Below are 6709 nucleotides of genomic sequence, written 5' to 3' on the forward strand. Positions count from 1 at the left end.
GTAATAGAATACACCCGGGTGGGGAATTTGAACGCAGACCTACGCTTGTATAGAAGGCCTCCTATCGCGGAAAAAGTCTCCCGAACTGGCAGCATTGATTTTATACCTCTTATTTACTCGCTTAACCTTTGTCACACTGAAGTTATATTACTAGCTTAAACACTGCCGCGAAAACGGTCGTGACACGGCAGTGTAATTCATTTTATAAATCGTCTTGTTTCTGCTATTTCGGTTCGCCGAATACAAGTCTCATACTTGAATCGTTGCTAAAAGTGCCGGAAGTAAATCTTGCGCGTTCGTTGTAATGAGATCTTGTCACATAAGTGTTTCTGTAATAAATTACCCTTATAGAAATATCATACTAAGAATCATTGATAATTACTTATTATCCAGTATTTTTAATACTGAAAATAAGTAATTATCAATGATTCTTAGTATGATATTTCTATAAGGGTACTTTAATTCGGTTCTTGTCACTGATATATTCAATTGCATTTCCGGAGTCTATTATTTAGGAAAGCGTGATCGAATGGAAACATGGTTTCCACCGCGATTACTCATTTTGATAGTAGAACAGTATCATACGTTTGAAATTTTTCTTTCGCATATCTGCATTCTCATTTGTCTGTTGCATGATAAATTTTCGAAGTTTATTATTTGAGAATGCGTGATCTGACGGAAATGTGGTTTCCACCGTGATGACTTATTTTGATAGGAGAACGATAATAGACGTTTGAAATTTTTCTCTTATCTACTTGGATTCTCACCTGTCTGTCACTCGACAAACTTTCAGGGCTTATTACTCGAGAATGCGTGAACTGACGGAAATACGGTTTCCACCATGATGACTTATTTTCATAGGAAAACGATGCTAGACGTTTGAAATTTTTCTCGCGCACACTTGGATTCACACCTATCTGCCATACAGCACAAATCTTCAAAAGAATTCTAAAGACGTTCTAAGAACATTTATACATCCTAAGAACATTCTAGAACATTCTCTGAAGATTTTGTGCTATCTGCGTCTGTTACTGGACAAACTTTCAGGACTTATTACTCGAGAATGTGTGATGTGACGAAAATGCGGTTTCTACTGTGATGATTTATTTTGATAGGAGAACGATGATAGACATTTGAAATTTTTCTCGCGCACACCTAGATTCATGCCTATCTGTCACTTGACAAACTTTCAGGATTTATTACTCGAGAATGCGTGATGTGACGAAAATGCGGCCTCCACCGTGATGATTTATTTTGATAGGAGAATGATGATAGACGTTTGAAAATTTTCTTGCGCATATCTAAATTTTCACCTGTCTGTCACTCGTCAAATTTTCGGGGTTTATTATTCGAGAATGCGTAATATAATGAAAATGTGGTTTCCATCGTGATGACTTAATTTGATAGGGGATGATAGACGTTTAACATTTTTCTCTTGTACATATGGATTTTTAAATTATTTTTTTCATATGTAGGGGTTGTTTTTACGAAATAACAGATAAATAAATAAACAAAACACCAAATAGGAAGACCGTATTGTTTATTTTTATCAGCGATACGGCGATTTACATTATTTGAATATATACGCGTAAAAGAAAAATAAAATTAAATCAAAATAATGAAAGCCCCGAGCGCGTGTGTTTTGCATCGAATTTCCGATTACAACATCACATATCAACAATTTTATTTAATCTCGGTTTATTTAACATACAAGAGCTATTTTTCAACATTGCGCGTCCAGTATGTATAGCTGTATAATGTACGTATATGTTAAGTTAAATCTAAGTTACACTGATATGATCACGTTACAGGGAATTTGTACAAAGAGCGCACAAGTACAACACTACTCGATTTGTTCGTAACTGCACTCAAAAACCGGTCGTAACGCTCGATTCATAAAACTGTAAGTCTCTTCCTCTATTCTCTATAATATTTCGATAATGTGTCCTCCTGTATAAATCACGAGAAAGTGTATACGAGTGTAGCGCGGATTTCATTTTCCTTTAATTATTCGCTGTTCTCAACAAAAAAGTCAAGAACCTCATTCTCATATGCATCGAAGTACACAGTAGTATTTAATGGTAGAAAGATTTAACAGTTCGAAATTTTGAGAGTATTCAATATTAAAAGGGAAGTAAAATGTTGCTCTGAATTTTTGTTAGGGAAAGGTTGACTTCAGATTTATGAACAAATGTACAATCAACGTCATATATACCACATCATTCCCTAGGAAGATAGTTACACGATTTACATATATACACATGAGGTTGAAAATCGTATGAGTAACTCCAATTATAACAATAAGATTGCAGTGGCTCTAATTGCTTCGACTTTATGCGTTGATGCGTAAGTCGTGTAACTCTCGATCCAGGCAGTGGAATGGCATATATGACGCCGACTGTGACAGCACACTGATCACTGAATAAATAGTTACACTTGCATGGGCCACTTCGTACGACTTTCTCGGGACACCTTATAGATTAGGCTCTGTCATCTCGAGGCGGATAATCGGGCATCTAGCGCGGGATATAAAATATGTTCCCATCGTACACTCCGTGTGATGTCTTAAGTTACAGATTTCCTATAAATACAACATATCTCAATTTCTCTTTTTCCTTTCACCAGCGTTGTACAAATTACATATGATAGTGTAATTTCGCTTGGAATTTAAACGGCAAATTTTGCGCCGGTCGAATTGATAGCCACGTCAAATGTGGCGTTTGCGTTGCCTCTTAATGCTTCGCCGCGAACGAGCGCGGATTCGCCTCGCTTTTTTGCACATGAGGTCAACAAAAAAGAAAAAGCGTTTAATCCGCTCCTTTTCGTCGCCGCGATTGATTAAATGGCGTCATTGGGCGCTCCTCCGACGGGTCGGCGCCGGATCGAAGTCGGAGGTAAATCGCAGATCCTGGGAAGGAAGAGGGGGATAGGGCAGGCGGACGTCGACGCGTTACAAAATTTTCTCGAGAGAGAGACACAGAGAGATCGCGGAAATTCGCAATTCCGCGAGGCGCAGACGAAACGTCCGAAATCCCGTTTATCACAAATTTTTATTGTTGTATGCACCGTTCACTGTGTGGTAGTTCGTGCTCGTCGCCGAGAACCGACTGTGTATGCATGCTAAATTATTATTATTACTATCTTTATCATTAAAACCGTTATTGTTACCTGCCGACGTTATTATTGTTACGAACATCCTGCGTTACGATACAACGAAAAGAATAATCCTTACAGGTAAATGTGTGTGTGTGTATGTGTATTGTGTGTGTGTACATACACATACACACGCAAACGCTACCCGGATCTGTCTCGATACACTACATATATATTGTCTCCGAAGTACATGCACACGTGCGAAATACAGCCTGCGGTTCATTAGACAATAACAATACGGTATGCACTTACGCACGTGCGACCACACGTGTAGTGTAACGTATAAGTAAGTTTAATATAGGCTACCACAATTACACACGAGAGATATGTAAAGACAAGAGTGTCACATTGAAAAAATATATGTATGTGTTTCAATTACGACTGAGGGGGACACAGGAAAAGGGAGGGGGGAAGGCAAGAGGAAAGGAGAGAAGAAGAGCCGAGCTACGTGCGTATGTGTGTACAAGCACATGGATATGTATGGTTCGTTTCGTGGCGGTGGCGTCGTCATTCCGTGCTCGAAGACGGTCGTTCGCGCGGATCTCAGCGACACTACGTTGCTCCCATTCGATCGTATACGATCTCTCTCTTCCTTCGTCCATATTTTCCGTCCAACCCCTTCGATTTTTGATTCCGCACGACCTCCTTGCCGTCCTCGCGCGTCTTCGTCCCGCGCGCTGTCACATTATCTTATCTCGGCCAACATATCGTAGCTGAGCGCACACACCGCTCGTTACCGCGGTATATGAAATATATATGTGCGAGCAAGGTGCGTCTATTCAAGCGTGCGCGATGTTAGTTCAGAGTACGTCCGAAAATAATTCGGGTCCACCACCCGAGAATTTCACCAAGCCGCCGGAGAGAGCGAACTTCCGGGCGCGTATGTACAAGCAGCCGAGAAGTTATGGAACGTGTGGGTATGGGTATACATACGTATGGATATACGCAAAACGCCTGCTTATCATCCGCTTGTGATCCGCGCGCACCGTTATTTCCGCTCGCGCATCGCCGAGCGCGCAAATCTTCAAAGTCGATCGTGCCGCGCGACGGAGTTTCGAAGAGGAGGCTTTTTTTCGTTTTTCTTCTTTATTATTTTTCACGTCGTCTCGATCGCCTTAATCTAAACTTTTACGGTGTATATGTACATACGTGTCTGTCCTCTGTGTGTGTCTCTTTCTTCCTTCGCGGCGCGAGCCGCGACCGGGCTCCGCGTCACCGACAGACGACGAAACGACAGCCGTTGGCATTCCCGTTTCGCGATTACACAGCGCAAACCAAAAAATTCCTCAGACATATAAATATTACACACAAGAGTGCTCCACGAGAGTGCGAGAGTACGAGAGAGATAGAGAGGGTTCTTGCGTTAATAATAAAAGATATAGAACATAGGAACAGTCTAATAACACAGCTGTTAAACGGCTAAGCCTAAGTGACTAAGTCTACAAACTCGTTCTCTCACGTATCATATCGCGGCAGGTCGGTTTAGAATTCGGACAAATCCGTCGTTGAATGCCGGAGAATGTAAGCTCTGCGCCTCATTAATACCGATGAGAAGGCAAAAGCGAGAGAGGAACGCACCGAGGCATTATGCCATCGGCAGATACGTGAAACGACGTGCCGCGGTGAACGAATCTAACGTAATAACATCGTTGGAATAGAGGGGAATATATAAATAATGAATAAAAAGTATCTCTCACGTTCTTTCAAGGAGAGGACACGATCGTCGATTACGCGTCAAATCGCATAAACTTCGGCAAAAAAAAGGAAACGAAAGAGAATAAAAACCAGGATAAAGAAAACAGAATGTTCTTCACCTCGTGTATAAACGCTCATTAATCACAACGCGAGATAATATGATGATGGTCCAGAGATCAAGGGTGCTAATACTACGGTTGAGACTATTGTCTCCGTTATTTTAATCTTCCATTTAATTTAGAGACCTACGATGGGGTTGGTTAACATTAATAACATTTACCTATATTATATTAACTGTAAGATATTACGCTATGTTTAATTATATAATTTACAGGTTACACGATTAAGTTAAGGTATACGAGAGACGGGGGCGAGAGGAGAGGAGGAAGGAAGTCTCGGCAAAATGCGCTGTGAATTTGGTGCGAATTGGCGGTTTTCTCTCGTTTCTCTTTCTTTCACTTTTTTTTTCTCTCTCTCTCTCTCTCTCTCTCTCATTCTCTGTTGACACCGAAGTTCGCAACACTGGGTGCTTTCCAGCAACGGAACACAGTCATACACTGTGTGAGATTGTGTTATACAGTGTCGACTTGTTTAGCTGGAATGCTATTTTATTTTATCTTTTTTATTTTATCGCCAGAGTGCAGACAGTCACTTTATACAGCTTGTTATTATTTTTCTGGTGTGTATGCACGGTGAATATAGTATACATATATCAATTTGCAATAATAAATAAAATTGCCGGAAGATATTTTCGCTGTAAAAGTTAATATTTTTTAAGAAAAATTTCTTATTAATTAATTTATTTATCAGATATATAAAAAACTAATAAAAAACTGATCATATTATATATAAATTAAGTTGTTACGAAAAAATAATAAAATATATTTTCTGTAATACTGTTTCGAATATAAATTATATCTCCTATCGGAATACCGCTCCATAGAAAAATAAATGATACCAAATGTAAAAATGTTGATATCAATGGAGTAACACAATACGACGACGCAGCATCTTAGCTATGTCGACACTTGTGTTGCAATTGGAAAACATAATGTGTTATACAGTGTCGCCTGTATACATTGTTGGAAAGCACTCACTCTCACTCTCTGCCGCTCTTACGGATTAATACTGAATTTACGCGAAGTATTTTCAGCCGTGCCTAGAGAGAGAGAGAGAGAGAGGGAGAGAGAGAGAGAGAGAATGAAAGAGGGAGAGAAAGAAAGAGAGAGAGAGGGAGAGAGAGAGAGAGAGAGGTTCCCTCTCTCTCACATGACGCGTGTCGTGATGCGACGTTCGCTTTGTCCTTGAACTAGCGAGTACGTTGACGGCGTTTTTACGCGCGCGCGTGTCGGGACCCGCCGACAACGTTCGCGAAGTTCGCCGGGCGAACTGTAAATCAATCATCCTGCTGTTATTAACTCTTAAACGTCTGCTCACCGTTCGCCACGTGGATGCGAATAATTTGGTACATTCGTATACAAACACCGGGCATTTAATATCGTTTTTGTGATTTTTGTTAATTTTTATCGCTCGTTCGCGCGAGCACTTCTCAGTTTGGATTCTTCTGCGATTCCTCGTACGATCGACATCCCGCTCCTGAGCGGAACAAATTGCGAAAAGATTCGCCGTTCAAGAGTTAACGTCGTAGTCGCGCGTGATACGTCGCGTGAAAGTTTCCGATCGCCAGCTGTTCGACGATCGCGTATAAAATAGTCTGGCTAACGCTCATTCGCCGCTTGTCTGTTGATGATCGGCGAATATCGTCGCGATAATCGCCTGTTCTCTCTTTCTCCCTCTCTCTCTCTCTCTCTCTCTCTCTCTCTCTCTCTCTCTCTCTCTCTCTCTCTCTCTCTCTCTCTCT

The 6709-nt window shown here is 40.9% G+C and overlaps 1 protein-coding gene across 4 annotated transcripts in view; it reads right to left on the minus strand.

The window, feature by feature from the left end:
* Positions 1-1659: 1659 nt before the first annotated feature.
* The window catches only part of LOC116843080 (cysteine-rich motor neuron 1 protein-like), a 443717-nt gene continuing 438667 nt past the window's right edge, over positions 1660-6709 (minus strand). For all 4 annotated transcript variants that reach the window (XM_032813118.1, XM_032813116.1, XM_032813115.1 and 1 more), the window contains one exon: positions 1660-6635. The gene's annotated coding sequence lies outside the window, so the exon portion shown is untranslated. The remainder of the gene's footprint in view (positions 6636-6709) is intronic.

Source organism: Odontomachus brunneus, unplaced genomic scaffold (assembly GCF_010583005.1).
Source record: "Odontomachus brunneus isolate Ranch 3 - 2012 unplaced genomic scaffold, Obru_v1 Obru_scaffold_029, whole genome shotgun sequence".
NCBI lineage: Eukaryota > Metazoa > Arthropoda > Insecta > Hymenoptera > Formicidae > Odontomachus > Odontomachus brunneus.